Here is a 19,294-nt window from a genome sequence, read left to right as displayed (position 1 = left end):
TGGAAGGAAAGGTGTTTGCAGTGGACATTGAGAGCATTATTGCAACAGCTGATTATGTTGCTGTGCACGCCCAAGATAAAGAAGGGAAAGCTTGGAGGGCGGTGATAGCACTAGCGGAAGGATGTAGGCTGACTCAGGTGTCAGATGAAGAGCTGTTCTCAGAAGAAAAGGAAGAAAATGAAATGGTGTTCATGATGAGTGTAGAAATATGGCTACGAGTGACTCACAAACAAGTAGCACAGAAAATTGCAATGGCACTTGAGGCACCAGCAGGCACCCCAGTCCCATTTTTTAAAGAGGATATGTCAAAGGTGCCGAAATCATTATGGACCATTAGCCCTTATGATGTGGGATGTATAAAAAGCATAGGGGGTGTACGGATAAAATTGAAAAAAGGTGCCATACTACCAAGAGTGAAACAGTACCCATTGTCAAAAGAGGCAGATGAGGGCATATATGAAACCATAACGGCCCTTATAAACAATGGAATATTGGTCCCCTCAGAATCCCCATGTAACACAGCTGTGTACCCGGTGCGCAAGGCTAAAGGGGGGTCTTGGCGCTTCATACAGGACCTCAGACCCCTTAACAACATAGTAGAAGCAGAGTATCCAATAACAGCAAACCCGGCCACAATATTGTGTGGCATTCCAGCAGAAGCATCACGATTTACAGTGATTGACCTTAAAAATGCTTTTTTCTCAATACCATTACACCCAGACTCACAAGATTTGACAAGCTTTACTTACCGAAATACAAAGTGGAAACATACCAGACTACCACAGGGGTATTGTGAATCACCCTCAATTTTCAATAGAGTAATACAGATGGATTTGGGTAACGTTGAGATGGAGAGCACAGTGTTACAGTATGTGGATGACATAATAATTTGCAGTACAAACGAAAGCAAATGTAGAGAGGACTCCTTAAAAATGTTGACAATATTGGCTGAAAAGGGGTATAAGGTAGATATGGAAAAGATACAATACTGTCAGGAACAGGTACTTTACATTGGCCAACTGATATCTCAACATGGAAGAAGGATTGCACCACAAAGAGCACAGGCGATCTCAAGCACTCCCGTGCCACAGACTGTGAGAGAACTGCAGCAATTTCTAGGGCTGTGCAACTATTGTAGAGCATGGGTATTTGATTATAGCTCATATATAGGACCCCTGCTTGAGGGGTTGAAGGAAGCAAATAAAGGGGAGAAAAAGTTGGGATGGACTATGGAAATGAGGGAGGCATTTGACGAATTAAAGGACGCGATATCAACTGCTCCAGTACTGGCATCCCCAGACTATGAGCGACGTTTCTTTATATTTTCACATTGTGACTCAGCAGTGATGAAAGCAGTGTTGGCCCAAAAAACTAGCATGGGCTATAAACCAGTAGCATTTTATAGCGGTCACTTAGACCCTATAATGTTAGGACACTTCTCTTGTGAACAAGGTCTCGCTGCAGCTGCGTTTGCAGTAGAAAAAGCATCAGCAATAACTATGGGGTGTCCAACTACACTATTTGTGGAACATGCATTATTTGCAATATTGAACAAACCTAAGTCCACACTAACAACACAGAGGGCATCAGGTTATGAGATTATTTTGTCTAAAGCTGAACTAGCAATTGTTAGATGTAGCACGGTTAACCCTGCAAGGTTCCTAGCTGAAGTAATTGAAGAGGGAGATTACGCCCACGACTGCACCCAAGTAACTGAAATGTACTCTTGTACTAGGAAAGTTGAAGAAAACGCACTAGAGGGAGGTGAGCTTTTGTTTATTGATGGGTCATCAACTATTGATCAAGGAGACGGGATAAGAAGGACTGGGGCAGCAGTAGTGAAAATGATGGAGGTGCCGGTGTGTGTGGCTATGAAATGTGTACAATTACCACAGCATTACTCTGCTCAAGCCGCGGAACTTGTTGCACTAATATTGGCATTAAGGGAAAGTTTTAATAAAAGAGTGACCATATATTCTGACAGTGCATACGTTACATCAACTGTCCACTCAGGGCTGTCAAAATGGAGAAGAAGAGGGTTTAGGAGAGCTGATGGCACCCCAGTACAACATGCCCTATTGTTGGCAGAATTAATTGAAGTAATAAATGATCCCCAAGAACTAGCCCTGGTAAAATGCACCGCACACACGAGTGTGCCCATTTTCTAGGTGGATTGAAGCAGGGCCCTGCTCACACCCTGATGCGTTTAGAGCAGCCAAATTCATAGTAAGGGAGGTCTTCCCAAGGTGGGGAGTGTGTGAGGTGTTAAGATCAGACAACGGGCCCCATTTCGCAAACGAAATGTTCCAGCATATCACATCCTTACTGAACATTAAACACAAATTTGCATGTGCATACCACCCACAGGCTAATGGTGTATGCGAACGCCTGAATGGCTTATTGAAGGAGGCAATTGCTAAAATACAACAAACAACAAAGAAAAGTTGGTTGTATTGCCTTCCGTTAGCACTGTTCGAACTTAGAAACAGGCCAGGGTCCGACCACCACCTCACCCCACACGAGGTGGTTACTGGACGCCAAATGCGCCTTCCCCTAACACCAACGTCAAGGGCATTCACCGACCAAGAAAGTTCTGCGAATGTGTTAGGTGATGAAATGTATCAATATGTGTCTTCTTTGATTACTAGCGTTGTGTTTGTGTCTCAACAGCTCGAGCGCACACGGGGCGGGTCCACCAGCAACCAAGAAATAGACGAAAATACAGAATTGGGAAAGGAGAACTTGTGCCAACTTGCCAAAGGTGACCACGTACTACTTCGAAATTTTAATAGAAAGTGGAACCAGCAGAGGTTCACTGGCCCCCATTTAGTAGAGGACGTATCAACGAGAGCAGTAAAACTAAAGGATAAGCGTGCGTGGAACCACCTGCATGATGTAAAAATCTACAAACTGCAGACCCGCCCCAGCGCCAACGACAGATTAATTGGAAGAACAGCAACAACATCTGCTACAGCGGAAGAAAGTTCCACCACAGACAACGACCAAATTGTTCCCTCGGAGACAATAACTGACGAAGAAGAGAGTTATCCCCATACTGCCCACCCCATGACCACTCGCTCAAAGAGCAAAAATACTTCCGCCATTTGAGCACAACCCCCCCCCATTGACTGCTAAAATACAGTTGTAACTAAAACTGAAGGACATGTTTGCACTAATACACACGTAAACACGTGAATGTTCTCTTTTTTTTTCTCTCGCACATACAGGAACTGCGTAATATTGCATTGTTAAGAAAGATAATTAACAAATTCAGTGTGCAGGCGTAGATGGTGCTGCCAGACGATAACTACCCAGAAGAATTGTCACACCAGTTCGTATACGAAATAAAGAGGCCAACATACTTAAAAAGGAGAAGGGTACGTGTCTACTACACAGCCTTCCTCCTGGCCATAGAATATCACATGCCCCACCTCCACCCATACTTGCCGGTCTTAAGAGACCCATCACTTAGAGTAGCGTGGGAGCAGCTCTTCGCCTGGGCACTGAATGACTACTTGATAGGGAGAGCTTAAAGCTAACATTTAATAACAAGCACTTTTGAGAATTTTTAGGCGGGCAACTGTAACGTCGCAAGAATAAGCTGCCAGGACTGCAGCAAGGTAAGAGCAAAATGCCGGTGAAATTAGCACATGTAATAAAAATAATAGGGATTTTTATTATCACCGGGTTCTTGGCTGCCTCTGTCTGGCAGTACAGCTATGCTATCGATTTTATTGCTGCACCCAAACTTAATATACCCCTGCCCTCTGCTGCAACAGGTGTTACGTCAGGTGGTAATAATAACATTGCACCCAAGCAAAATAGAATTAAACGCAGCACATACTCAGACAATAAAGGTATTGATAATTATGTACAAGATTCGGCACACGTCACAAACAACATATGGTACCAGCACATGACCCGCATTGGTAAGCAGGCAACTGAGGATAGCTGTTACGTTTGCTCATTAATACCATACGCCATGAGCGCTTCACGAACATTTGTTGCCACAGAAATAGATGAAAAAACAGCACAGTGCATAATATATTTGGCCCTGTTCCAAACGAAAGGAAGATTCCAAGGAACAGTAGTGCACATGACATGGAAAACACGAGACTCATACCCATATGAAAACAACTTCCTCAAGACCTATCTGAGTTATCACAAGACCAGTTTACATGCTGAAGCATTCAGATACATAACAAGTGGCCCTGAAAAAGGAGAAACAAAGAAGGTAACACTGCAGTATCTACCATGTGATTGGTACGCCACTGAAGTTCCGGGTAAACAAGGATGCTGGGAGAGGCCGCTAATGGCGATAACAGGAAAGGTGTATTTGGGAAACAGCTGGGAGATAGGAGTGGTTGGCAGCAACATGGTAACAAAAGAAACTATCTCAACCATCGAGACACACAATCATCGATGTTGGACGACGTGGATCAAGTATGTACCGATGCTCACGTGGGTAGAAGAAGATGAAGACCCAATAACCATACTACCATTGACGGCGCCCAAAGTATGCTACCAGCATAAAGGAGAAGTGGACGTAGGCTATAACACCAATTGTGCAAGTGTGATGGAGTTACCTGAGGGGGGTGCGGGAACAGCAGTAATAATGGACCATTATTGGGCCTGTGGAGAAAAAGCATATCATACACTGCCTCCCCTGTGGAATGGTGTGTGCACAATGGTACACGTCAATGTACCATCACTAGTAGTACCTAAGAAGCATATCAATGTGGCGAAATTTCCTAAAATGGATGAAGGGGATAAGAGGCGAAAGAGATCTGCACCACTCCAGAAGGAGCAAGAGAACAAGACCAACGGCGAGGATACTGTCCTAAATAGAAGAAAACGACAAGGAGAGCCACTGACAGGAAATTACCTGTGGGGAAGGTCGGAAACGGAATTAACGTCAATACCGCCAGAACACAGACTATTCAGCAGAGCAGCAATGTTCTTCTCCTCAATAATACATCCGGGACTGCAGGCATACGCAAACGCAAAATGGCTGCAAATAACCAGATGGGAACTAATGATGACCATAAATTCGACAGTAAATGGGTTCAACGCAATCAAAGAGGAGCTGCGAGCTGTAAGGATGGTAGCACTACAGAACAGATATGTACTGGACCTTCTCACAGCGATGGAAGGAGGAGTTTGTGCAAAGATAGGACAATCTTGCTGCACGTTCATACCTGCCAACGATGCCGACAATGGTACACTGACAGAAGCAGTTTCACAATTGGCCCAGATGCACTCCAAAATGATGGACGAGAGTAACGGTGTAAACAAGGATAAGAGCTGGTTTTCACTATTATGGTCATGGATGCCTTCTTGGCTGTCAGATGGACTGAAAATAATAGTGGGGTGTACTATTTTGGCTGGAGCTATTTTGATCATAATTAGATTTTGGAAAGCCCGAAAGGCCCGCACGGCTGACGAGTTGCTGGAAATGGTGGGAATGCACCCCTTGATGCCAGCGGATGATGGCCAGCATACAGGAGTGATAATACAAGAGAGGGAGAAGCTGCGCACCCAAATAATAACAAACCATCTGGATCCACCATCGGTGAAGATCGAGAACCCAAGGAACCCCAGGAGCTACATAGGAAGATGGGTATACTGTACTCCTGGAGGAACATGTGAATATATGTATTGGTCATTTGAAGATCATGTAAACCATTATGGACACCTCGGAGGGATAACTAAGATATGGAGAGTAAGAGGAGATAACGAGAAGGATATGTTTGTGGTCGACAAGTCGACCAGAGGGGGGACTGAAGTGGGAGAATGGAAAACCAGGCTCCCGTCCTTCACCTCTCGCGCTTGGCCCAGAGGGTCACGGCCCAGACACCCGCCACGAGAAGAGTTTGTCCATTTACCAAACGACCAAATACCCTGGTACAGAAACATACGGATGTGTCCAGCTGCCTGTCCAACGGCCCGCACTGGCCATGCCGACACCTGCGGTTCGGAACAGCTAGACTAAAATCCACACATCGTTAGAGATGCCATGACGACCTAGACAACGGGAAGCACGTCTGTACTAATATACACACTGAACATTTCCACACCAATCTACACGAAGAACATACTCAGTGCTCTGACATAGGTGACAGGCATATTCACGGACGTGCATCTTTATTATTTTTATATAGGCTTTCAGAATGCAGAAACGCAAGACGCATCATGAACTCATCTATAACGCCGCTTGCTCACGCTTCTCTTGAAACCCGTTACCACCATGAGAGGTATAATAGATACGCGATATTGGTCTTGGAAATATATGCTATTATAACCTAAAAGCACCTATGCACCAAACGGACTATTTATGCACCAGGCCAAAGTAGGCCTCAATCAAGAGCTCCCGTGGACATTAACAAAGCAAAATTCAGGTTGCTGATCCCGCAGAATAAGCCTGGTGGAGCAACCAGCCAAGGTCGCAATGTTGCAAACCCACATCCAAGAACAAATCATCAAAGGCACGATGTTGCAACCTCGCACTCCGCGTACCAACGTTAAAGTCATATCTACAAATTAAACCAGACACACGGTAGAAAAGCAATATTAATTGTGCAGGATCCTGCCTCAAACACGGTCCCGCCTCACGTGACCAAGCCGAACCTGACGAGATGCCAAGGCCCAGGAGGAAAAAGGCGTCTGGGTCCCTCGCTTCGAGACATAGGCCGATACACTTGAAAGGCTCAATGGACATCTGCTGCAGTGGGAGCGGTCAGCCTTCCACCTATGAATAAATCCTCACATTGTCTGCACGTACCCATATTGAAACATTGTTGCAAACACAGGTACACCGAGAGCTGGGAACAACGGTGGTCCCAGGCTGGGGAGCTCACGGATGCACCAATCAGAACATGGGGTTCTTATCTCAGACGTCAGTAACATTAGCCAATCCTCAGGAGTCCTCATGTAACAATTTTTATGTATCTAATTGAAGGGACAACCCAGATATACCACCTGACTACATCTTAACCACTAATATCATTCTCTATACGTATACTATACTAACCCTACCACTCGAGCAACCAATTACGAGTGGCAATAGGTTTTTTGTTATCTTTCTGAAGTGACGCAAGTAGCGCGTCATATTACAGTAAAAAGGGCCTGCGAGCCCCACGATTGTGTGTGTGTCAGGACGGACGCGTACGCTCCTTGACCCATCCCTGCCGTTTGCATAATAAACAGCAGAAGTTGCCTTGCTCCTTGTGTGTGCCTCATACTCTGTCTCGGCCCGAGATATACAAGGGAGGAGTTGGGGCCTCCCTGCCCGGAGGTCTGCGGACGGCCCGGCCGACCCCGGCAGAATTTCCCCCCCGACACAAGTATTAGAACTCGCCTTACAATTAAATGTCTTAGACATATCTGTAGGTAAGAGAACGCATTCAGTGGTTGTAACTAAGAGCATTATCCTCTTAGGCCAGTTCACACAATTGGTATGTGTAGAAAGGTCTTAGACGTCTTGAGAGGCAAGAGGAGATTACATCCATGGTGGCAACTGAGTGTGCCATCTCATTACCAGGGTGAAGACAACCACAGTAGACCCATTGCATGACATAAACACAGGTGATATTCCTTGTCAGACCGGGGAGAATAGTATGTCAGCATTGTGTGGAGGCAGTGGCACAGGAGATGGCATTTATAGTATGTAACTAAGTGTGGCATGTTCGTGCGGCCAGTCCTTATACCTGCCGCCTGCATAAACATGTTGTACAATTTGTTGTTGCCAATGTTAAGTCTTAGACATCTGTGTAGACATAAGAGTACACTCTTTGAATGTTTCTGAGAGCGTTATCCTTTTTTGTGGCCATTAAACATACTTGCTGTTTTCTGGGAAAGGGATCACCCGAGCATGCTATGGTGAGGGGAAGGCATGTGGTTAGATGGTGCTTTACATCAGTCACTGCAACTACTGTCTGCACTAGGGACGGTTCCATGTGATAAAATTGCGGCAAAAATGGCAGTGGACATAAAATATTGTGGCAAAAAGGCTGTGGTTTTGCTGCCACAATTCATTTAAAGGATGCGGGGGACACCCCCGCAACCCCTGGACCCATTATATCATTTAAGGTAAGCGGGGGACACCCCTGCAAGCCCCACTACCCCTAAATGGTGTAATGGGGTACACCTTTAACGGGTCAAACCACAGCATTTTTGCCACAATATTTTGCACAGGACACATTTTTGCCGCCATTTTATCACTGCATACCGTAGGGAAGCCAGACATGTAGGTGGGACAATTAAGGCACACATATCACCTTCACCAGCACCTGCTGCAAAAATGAAAGCGGCATGTAGAAGGGCAATCTTACTGTCCCTGAGTCAGGAAGGACAGATGTGCAGATTGCCTTCACTGATGACCCACAACATACTACTCACAGTGTAGAGCAAAATGATGATCAGAGGGATGCAGGACACGGTGCAGAGATGAATGACAAGCCACAACAAACAACACTTGATGGCCCAGGAGACACAGCACACAGTGCAGAGGAGCATGAAGGGACAGCCAAGACAAACGCCACGCAGTCTTTGGAATGACGATCCAGGTTAGGAAGCACACGGTGTAGAGGTGCAGGCTATCTGAAGGTTCTGTTCTCCACCAGTTGTTTCCATTGAGTCTGAGAGCAACAATAATCATGCGCTAGATAAACATTATAACACATCCCAGAACAGAAATCAGCGACTCGTGATTCCGGAAGCAACTAACAGTCAGAAGCTGGGAAATACCACAGTTATAGGGATGGGGCAAAACCACGTGTCCACCTGTGTACAATGTCTTTTAATCACAACCTGCCCACATGTGTAAAATGCCAGTTTGTGGTAGACAGACCCACAAGCCAGCATCACAATCACTAGCCCCATCACCACACTTGCAGTCAGAAATGCTGCATAGACCCTGTTTAGCCCACCATAATGACCCAAAGTGTGGATTATGTTTAACTAACATGAAGATCAATAACATCTAATCATATGCAGTTTGTATTGTCCCACATGGTTTGACACCATGTACAGGAATGGGATGAGCAGACACAACCTCCAATGAAGCCCTACCCCATAGGCTTAGCACCTCTCTACCCATATACTACACTGTCAACCCAGAAACTATTGCTGCAGCAATTCTTTGTGAATGTTGAGCCAAACCTCTGCTGCCCACACTGGTACTACTCCTAAGCACTAGTTTAGTGTGCTCTAGGTATTTGAACAGGTAACAATACCAAACAATGTATTACAGAGTTCCCTTGCTCACCACTAACCTGTCCTTTTTATTGGCTATTGACACCTGTTTGTATTCTTTTGATAATAAACCCCTGTAAAAGTCCCACTAATTGTTCATTATATTTCATGGAAGGCTGTTGTTCTACGATTGTACGGTGAAGTACTTTAGGCAGGTGAACCAGCACATGATCAAGGGCAAGATCTTTCACATCACCTTGTCCATGCATTTCCGGTGGACAGAGAATTGGCAACATGGTACTTTTTCCATATTGGGTGACCTTATATTACTCTACCTTCTTCACAGCGTTTGGCTGTGTGAGTAAATGAAAGCCTTGTTTGCCTTTCCTGTGCCTTTATTTTCTTGTCAATGTATTGGTTGCATTCATTTGTTTTGCTTTGTACTATTCCCACCCTCCACTGTTCCAATTTGTCCATCTATCAGGCCCCTATGACTGGAACACACCTCCTTTTCAGGGTCTCTCCCTGGGAAGACTTGGCCCGATAGGCAGAGAAGAGTGTTATGTCTTGTCTTTCCCTGCACCTTGCCCTGTATGCATGGAATGCTGCGAGGGACTGACATGGAATGCTGTGTGTAAGAATGTTATGTTCTGAATGGTTCAGTGAATGTCAGTTTAGAAGATGTCTTGACTGAGAGAGGATGCCGGTGTATGTCTGTCCATATTTCTTGCCTGATGTGACCTAATTGTATTCCTGTACCCTGTTCCCAGAGCTAGAACTTAGTACAGATGTTTCCTGTTCCTACACTGGTGTCAGTGTCTTGCTTGGCCAGGAACCCAACTTAACAAGGAGCTACAGGAAAGGGAAGGATACCTTCATTTTTGTCAGTTGAAGCCTCAGGACTACTACCTCCCCTGCCACATCCAACTCAGGTGGTAGAGGTGGGGAAAACAGCCAATACTGAGCTCCAATTGTTTTGTGACTGCTACTGGTTGCATTTAGAGGCACTGCCCTGGTTTGAATCTAGCTGCATTCAGAGGCACCCTACTTGTCTTGAATGTATCTGAATTCTTGAGGCACTGCACTTGTCTGTACTTATTTTAAATGTAGCTGCATTTAGAGGCATTGTAATTGTTTGATGTTACCTGCATTTAAAGGCACTATACTTGCTTTGAATCTAGCTGCATTTGCTGTATTTAGAGGTGCTGTACGTGTTTGGAATCTAGCTGCATTTAGAGGTGCTGTACTTGTTTGAATCAAGTGGTGTTTAGAGGTAGTGTACTTGTTTTGATTCACGCTGCATTTAGAGATGCTGTGCTTGTTTAAATCTAGCTGCATTTAAAGTCACTGTACTTGTTTTGAATCTAATTGCAATAGTTGCATTTAGAGGTGCTGTGCATGTTTTGAATCTGGTTGTATTTTCTGCATTTAAATGCCCTGTACTTGTTTAGAATCCTACAGCATTTAGAGGTGCTTTAATGGTTGAATCCAGCTGCATTTAGAAGTGCTATGCTTGTTTTGAATTTAGCTGCATTTAAGGCCAATATTAATGCTTTGAATCTAGCTGCATTTGCTGCATTTAGAAGTGCTGTACTTCTTTTGAATCTAGCTCTATTTAGTGGTGCTGTGTTTGTTTGAAGATGGCTTGACTGAGAGAGGATGCCAATTGAAGTCTGTCCATATGTCTTGCCTGATGTGATGTAAATGTATTCCTGTACACTGTACCCGGAGCTGGAACTTAGTAAAGATGTTTCCTGTTCCAACACTGGTGTCAGTGTCTTGCTTGGCCAGGAACCCAACTTAACAAAGGGCTACAGAAAAGGGCAGAATGACCTTCCCTGTTTGTCAGTTGAAGCCTCAGGTCTACTACCTCCCCCGCCACATCCAACTAAGGTGGTAGGGGGGGGCGACTGCAGCCATTACTGAGCTCAAGATAATCTCACCAATTTGTTTACCATCAATTCAAGAACCTAATTGTTGTGTGACTGCTACAAGCTGCATTTAGAGGCACTGCACCTGTTTGAATGTAGCTACATTTAGAGGTGCCACGATTGTTTTGAATGTAGCCGGATTTAGAGTCACTGCACTTGTCTGTACTTGTTTTGAATGTAGCTGCATTTAGAAGTGCTATACATGTTCTGAATGTAGCTGCATGTAGAACATTGTAATTGTTTGAATATAGCTGTATTTGACAACACTATACTTGTTTTGAATCGAGCTGCATTTAGAGGGAGTGTACTTGTTTTGAATATAGCTGCATTTGCTGCATTTAGAGGTGCTGTACTTGTTTGAATCTAGCTGTATGTAGAGGCACTGCACTTGTTTTGATTCTCGCTGCATTAAGAGGTGTTGAACTTGTTTTGAATATACTTGCATATGAAGCATGTAAAGACCATGTACTTGTTTTGAATCCTTCAGCATTTAGAGGTGATGTCATGTTTGAATCTAGCTGCATTAGAGGTGCTGTACTTGTTTTGAATCTAGCTGCATTTAGAGGCAATATACTTTTTTGAACCTAGATGCATTTGCTGCATTTAGAGGTGCAGTACTTCATCTGAATCTAGCTGCATTATGAGGCACTTTATTTGTTTTGATTCTCGCTTCATTTCGAGGTGCTGTACTTGTTTGAATCTAGCTGCATTTAGAGGAATTGTGCTTGTTTTGAAACTAGATGCACTTATAGACACTTTACTTTGACTCCAGCTGCATCGAGCTGCTGCTTAGCATTGAATCCAACTGCTTGACAGAAGCTGCTCAAATTTGTTAAATGTTAAATGTTAAAGGTATTTGTACCGCACACCGTCACCAACGGAATTGGTCCCCAGGCGCTCTGGCGGATCTGTAAACGATAAGGTGGGATGGGTTAGTAAGGTGAAGAGGGTGTAGGATAGTGAGGGGAGTGGTGCCCTGTTGGCAGCTTCTGGTCGGTATACACCAGATACTGAGCTTTGGTGCAGGTATTAGATTGGTGTCAGTCCTCGTGTGCTGTTGCTCCAGCTTATGTGTTGTTGCAGTGTTGTGAAGTGCGTGCGGCTTGTGGTGCGAGAGATGGTTGTGTGAGTTTTTGAGTGAGATAAGTATGCAGAGTTTGAGGTTATATTGGTTAGTGGGTTACCTGACCTTTAGCATGCTAATATTCACAGTTTTCTCCAAGTGTGGCACTTGTTGGCCTTTCACAATCTTATCTAGGAGCGGCGCAGGCTGGTGATCACAGTTCTAAGTGTGGCACATGCTAACATTCGAGTTTCCTCTAGGCGCGGGCATGCTATCCTTCAATCAAAAATCTATCTAGATGTGACGCAGGCTAATGTTCCCAATGTTCCCATTCTATCCAAGCGTGGACATGCCGACATTCACAATTCTATCCAAGTGTGGACATTCTAGCATTCACGATTCTATCCAGACGCGACACAGTCTAATGTTCACAATTCCATCTAGATGCGACGCAGGCTAATGTTCACAATTCTATCTAAGTGTGGACATGCTAATATTTACAATTCTATCTAAGTGTGGACATGCTAGTATTTACAATTCTATCTGAGTGTGGACATGCTAATATTTACAATTCTATCTAAGTGTCGACATGCAAATATTCACGATTCAATCTAAGTGTGGACGTGCCAATATTCACAATTCAATCTAAGTGTGGACGTGCCAATATTCACAATTCCATCTAGATGCGACGCAGGCTAATGTTCACAATTCTATCTAAGTGTGGACATGCTAATATTTACAATTCTATCTAAGTGTGGGCATGCTAATATTTACAACGCTATCCAAGTGTTGTTTGTGAAATCTAGTTGAATCTTTCAGGAACTGCGTACACTTCTTCACTGTTCATATTTCTGAAATCAGTTGCACTTTCAGGCACTGTGTACATTTCATCTGCATTTACATGCTCTTCCCTTTACTTGAATCTAACTGTTCTTACTTTTGCTATTTCTATTGCGAATTACTGCGGCATGTACAGCTTTTGGTTATATTTGCATTTGGCTGCATGTCTAGATATACCCTCAGGTTTCTGTTTTCATTTTAATGTGTCTGCATATTAGAGCTCTGTTATTAGCTGTGTCTAGCTGCACCCAATGTACTGTCTGCATTGAAATCACATAGACGTTCTAGATATTCCTCCCCTTTGAATTTAGCTGGTAAATGAAGAATCTGTTCATTGTAAAGTTTAGCTGCATTTACTCTATTCATACATGTACCCAGCTGCATTTCCAGGCACTGCTCTTGTTTGTTTCAAGCCACTATCCTTATTTAGGATTTAGCTACATTCCAAGGTACTGCTCACTTTAATTGGGAAATCATCCACAACTGATTTTAACTACTTTTGTAATTCTCTGTTATTCCCAAATCTAGCTATTTTTGATATCCAGTACCCACTTCAAGCCATCCATTTGACCTCACCGCTCCACTTGAAGCCCTCAACTATCTTTGTTAATCATGACTCGTAACTCACATCTTAGGGCTGCATGCTGGCATTTTTTAAACCAGTTACCAGCCTTGCCATGCCACACCTCTGTGCCACCCTCCGCCCTCTTCTCTCATTACCCCAAACTCCCTATACAACAGCCCCTTCACTCTCCCTCCCCACCGTACCCAACTCTTCTCCCCCTTCTAACTCTAACCACCTCTCCCTCTTTCCTCCCTCTCACTTCCCTTCCCTAAGCAAAGCCTGAGCCGCCCTGGCTAACACGCCTCAACAATCAGCCCCTCCTACAATCCCACACACTCCTTTGACTCCCAGACACCTCCCAAAACTCCTAGGTCACAACCAACGCAGGACATCACACTCATCATCCTCACCTTCGCTACCGAGTTCCCATCATGACCCTCCCACATACACCATGCTTCCCTCCCCTTCATCACCCAACCCTGTCCAATCTCTCTTTTCCTCTCCTCTGACACATTCCAAGCCTTTCTCTCTTTAACCTACCTCCACACCATGCCTCATTTACATGTCTCACCCCCCTTCCCGCACCTCCTTCCTCATTAGTCCTCCCCTCTCTCACATTCCCCTCTAATCCTTTCCAAGGTCCCCCAATAGTCCCTCACATTCTGACCTCCCCCCAACCCCAGCTCCACCCCCGAAGAGGAAACTGTCCTTCACGCTCTCTCTTTCTCTCCAACACCAATCCCCTCACTGATCCCCTTCTACCAACCATTGTGCACCTTTCCTCTCCCACCATGCACCCATCTCTCTTCCCAAAACCCCGCCCCCCTGGAACTACAACCAGAAGGTCACATCCCCAGAACCCCTCCCTTTTGCCCTGTTCTCCCATTCCTCCCACTGCCCCTCTCTTGAACCTCATCGACTCTCCTGCATCCTCATCGACACCAGTTCTGTCACCAAGAACATGTATGCCCTTTTAGACTTCATCGTTGATAAAAAAGCCTGACAAACTCTCCATCACGGAAACCTGTTTCTCTGATAATTTTGAAAATGTTGCCCTCAAGGCCTTCCCACTTGGCCACCCGGCTACTCCCTGATTGTGTAAACCGGAAGAAATTGCCATCCTCTACAAATAACACATCACAGTGATACACTACGAGAAACAACTCTGCAACAATGACTGTGAATCTCTACTAGTGAAATTTCAACTCACCTCCTCCATCTCCAACAGTTTCTTACTCATGCACTGAGCTCATGGTTACAATAGAAATGTTGCTGACTCACTTAGTTACTCCCTATCAGTCTTTCTTATACCTCATCCTTCCCTTACCATGGAAGGGGACTTCAACATCTGTTTTGATGTTCCCTCTAATGCTATGACCCCCCCGCTCATAGGTAACATGTAACTTAACAACATGACACAACTGATTTTGGATCCCACTCACACAGCGGGACACACCCATAACACTGTATTCATGTCTACTGACATGATTTCTACCCTGCGTCCGTCCTCTAATTTGGACTGATCGCTCTGCCATCTTCTTCTCTCTCTCGACCTCTGCCGCCTCGCATCCTCCTCCCTTCACCTGATCCCTCCCTCTCCCATTCTTCTTGTGAACAAGGTAATCATTAACCTTGATCTAGCCAACTCCCTGCTCTGCTCCCTACCTACCCTCACCCTCCATGAAGGGCCTCCCTCTATTGATTGATTCAACAGGTGACTCGCTAAGGCCCTCGTCCCTTTCACCCCCCACACAATCCATTTTTCAGAGGTCAGGCTCTAAAACCAAGTGGCACACTCCCTCCCTTAAATCCCTTAACGCCCACATGCATTGCCTGGAGCACAGTTGGCATGCCAACCCCACTCCCCAAAACAGAGTCACTTATGCCAATTAGAGCAGGACCTATAATATTGAAATTAAGAATGCCAAAAAATCAGAATATGGAAACTGAATAGCCAAATCCCATATCCTCAGCAGGGAAACTCCACAGGATCATCACTGAATTTAAGACACTGATCAGTCCCACCCCTGCAGCTCCTGAGACTTCTGTGATACTCTGTCTGACCACTTTTACTATATCACCATAGAAAGACACCACTCCATCAACAACAAACTAGCATCCTTCTCACCCCCACCTCTCCTCTGTCTCCTGCGCCTCCACAACCTCCACTTTCATACCCAGTCTTCTGCTCCTTCTCTGGTATCTCCCAACCTGAGTTCATGAAACTGCTCTCCCTCTGCTGCCCCTCAGGCATCCCTGGATACCCCTGCCCTCCCACACTCCCAAAGAACATATGCTCTACTACGTATACACTCAGCATCACCAGATCCTCAATTAACCACTCACTTACATCTGGCCTCTTTCCGTAAATCCTCAAAGTCTCTCATGTCAAACCCCTTCTAAAACATCCCTCCCTTGGCCTCCTCCTTACATCCAACTACCGCCCTATCTCTAACACCCACTTTATCGCTAAACTCTTAGACCGCACAGGTTACACCCAACTATGCCTCTACACAGAATACAGTTTCTGACCTCTCCCTCGTCTTCATCCGGGATGACATGAAAAGAATGGCAGACTCTGAAGGCTGTGCTCCACTTATTCTCCTTGATATCTCTGTCGCCTTTGACACTATTGACCACTCTATCCTTCTGGACAGACTCGACTCTGTGGACACCCGTAACTCCACTCTAAAATGGATCTACTCCTTCCTCTCCAACCACTCACAAATCATGCTCCTCCCCCTTTCTCATCTCCACATCACCCTGTCTCCACTGGGATCCCTCAGGGGGCCTCCATCTCCCCACTCCTCTTTAACCTCTACCTAAGCCCCTTTCCCGCACTCATCCATTCTCAAAATCTAACTTGCTATAAATACAGCAATGAAACTTACATAATTTTCAAGATCCCTGTGTGCCACCCCTGACCTCGCATCCTGCCTCTCTTAAATCGACCACTTGATGATTGCTAACCACATCCTCCTCAATCCTTGAAAAACCAAAATCTTCATTTGTGGTGAAACTTCCCCCACCCCTGGCCTCCCTCCTTAGGACTCCCACCCACAGCATCTATATCGGCAAAGAACCTGGGAGGCAAGCTGGACTCAGATCTTACCCTCTCACCACATTAATACTGGGTACAAACAATGTCACTTCCAGCTGTGCATCCTTAGACATATCTTCCTGTATCTCTCCTACCCCCACAGAGTCCAGCTATCCTGTCAACCATCCTCTCCAACTCAGACTATGCACATTTTCTCTAACTGGGTGCTCCTGCCTGCCAGGTAAGGAAACTCCAGCAAATCCAAAACTACATAGCCAGATTCCTCCTCGCACTCTCACCCAGAGAACACATCACTCCTGCCCTTAGAGTAGGCCACTGGCTACCTATCAGCCACGAGGTGACCGTAAAAGGCCCTGTGCACTACTTACCGTGCCTTACACAAAAAAGGTGCAGATTTCCTCCAATACTAGCTTCCCTGTTATCAACCCACCCAAAACCTTTGATCTGGCTCTACACTGCTCCTTGTGATCCTTCCCTTCATCTCCTCCAGAATTGTCGGATTCTCCTTCTCTATCCAAACTCCTGCAATCTGATACTCCTTACCCCTGAGCATTCAGTGATAAGAATTACTTCTCCTTCAGGAAGGCACTAAAAACCTGGTTATTCCCTCCAACAACATGAAGAGCCCTTCCCTCACACACTTGCATCATGCCACCTAGCCGAAACAATCAGTGCCTTCCAGCATATGGTAGAAAGCAAGGTAAAATACAACCTTGGAGCGGATGGAACAACCTGCCCATACAGCCACGGCAAAGGAAAAGCTCCAACCGAGCCTTAAGGTATACCATCTTGCACCACTTTGGTGGATGTCAGTCACAGGCATGGCCAACAATGTGGTGTAGCTGTACACATAACAAATCTCTTGCACTTGTGCTCTCCTAACCACCTATCACCACCCATTCAGATGCCTGACCATCATGTGCAGCTTACTAGGGTGAGACCAACCCACCCAAATACCAATCTTGGCAGAATGCACACACACACATTATAATATCTTGGACAACTTTTCTTATACTTTGGACTTCTGTCCTCAGAGACCATTACACCCAAAGCTCCCTGAGGCCATACTAATGGGATACAAGCACTATATAAATGACAACGTTCTACAACTACTACTACTAGAGAGATCTGTACCTAATGTAGTGGAGGGGCGCAAGTTCATGCAATCAAGTTCCAGGCCACTGTGTTAATGCAAAGCTTCAAGGGCAGAGGATGCATGGGAATTGGCATCTGGGAGAAGATGGTCGTGAAGCCAATAAGCATCGGCTTTATGCGTGTGACAGTGCATTGAGTATCCTTGTTTCCATACACATTATCTGACTGAATTAGCAAGCACATGTCCATCATATTGTGGTGAAATGTGCCCGACCAACTGTGGCATAAGATGTCACAGCATCATTTCAATACCCCAATTGCCACCTGCTGGAATTCCATTTTGCAGATGCTTGACAGGCGAAGTGAACAATAAAATGCCATCAATTTGCCGTCTTTACCACCTGTGCGGAATGTGTTTAATGGCGCCGGTAATGGTGCCGGCGCTGTTAAACATATTCCGCACTATTATGCGGTTCCCTTGCGGGACCCGATGTGGACGTCTGGTTTTACCAGATGTCCAGAGCGGGTCCCGCAAGGGGACCAGGGAGCTAACAAGGGGCCGGTCGTAATCGGCCCGTTGTTAGATCCCTCGCCCATTCTCATTGAGCCCTATGGGGGCTCAAATGGGAATGGGGAAGTAACGGGCCTGGGTTCCCTGAAGGAGGAATTACCAGGCCCTCCAAACTCGGCATGGCCCGGTAATTCCCCATTCAGGGAACCCGGACCCGATTTTGGAGGCAGCCATGCCCTTATTAAGTCGTAATGAGGCAAAGTCATAATGAGGCCCAATGACTGTTGCAACAGTCACAGCTGAGCTTTAGAGTCTTTATTCAAAAACAATGGTAGCTACTGTCTGATGTTTGTAATGTTTGTACATACTTTTGTAAATGATATCAAGAGTGTCAGAAATGAACATATGTAACAAGATACAGGGCTTTGATTTGGCTGGTGAGGTATATTTAGCCCAACAAGTGAGTTGTGTGCACTCATCACTGCTTGTGGTTGCACGCAGAGCCTCAATGAATGAGAACACTTAATACCACCTGACTTTGATTCTTCACCCACGTTTCAAAAGTGGCTGATTTTCAGCCACAAGAGAACACTGAGATTCAACTAGGATGAGACACAGTGTAGATGTGCAAATATTCACTAATGCAGTGGGTGGAAATAGGATTAAGTGAAGAACAGTGTCAGCAAGAAAATTCAATAAGCCTGAAGTTTAACACCCCTCCAACAGAGATGTCAAGAATAGTTTTCCATTATCATCAGCAGCTATGTTAATCTAGTCACCTACTACCTACACCTTCTAACCTACTTTCTATGAATACAAGTGACTGCAGAGATGGACTAGATATGAAGAACTTGTAGGATGCACTTTTAACTACAATGTGGATGGGGATTGAACAACATACAATGTTCCTTCAGCATCTGCAATGCTGGATCAATATCTACTTAATGCGTGTCACATGAGTGGGACAATGAACCACTGTAGTACTTGTTCAGAAGGTGATCTGTCTGACAAGAACCTCTGGTGTTTGTTGTCAGAG

At 45.2% G+C, this 19,294-nt stretch overlaps 1 protein-coding gene across 19 annotated transcripts in view; it reads left to right on the top strand.

The window, feature by feature from the left end:
- The window catches only part of PTPRT (protein tyrosine phosphatase receptor type T), a 2,174,878-nt gene that overhangs the window by 1,234,952 nt on the left and 920,632 nt on the right, over positions 1 to 19,294 (top strand). The window lies entirely within an intron of this gene.

Source organism: Ambystoma mexicanum, chromosome 3p (genome assembly GCF_040938575.1).
Source record: "Ambystoma mexicanum isolate Mex_15411 chromosome 3p, UKY_AmexF1_1, whole genome shotgun sequence".
In the NCBI taxonomy this organism is placed as follows: domain Eukaryota; kingdom Metazoa; phylum Chordata; class Amphibia; order Caudata; family Ambystomatidae; genus Ambystoma; species Ambystoma mexicanum.
This window is presented reverse-complemented; position numbering and strand designations above follow the sequence as displayed.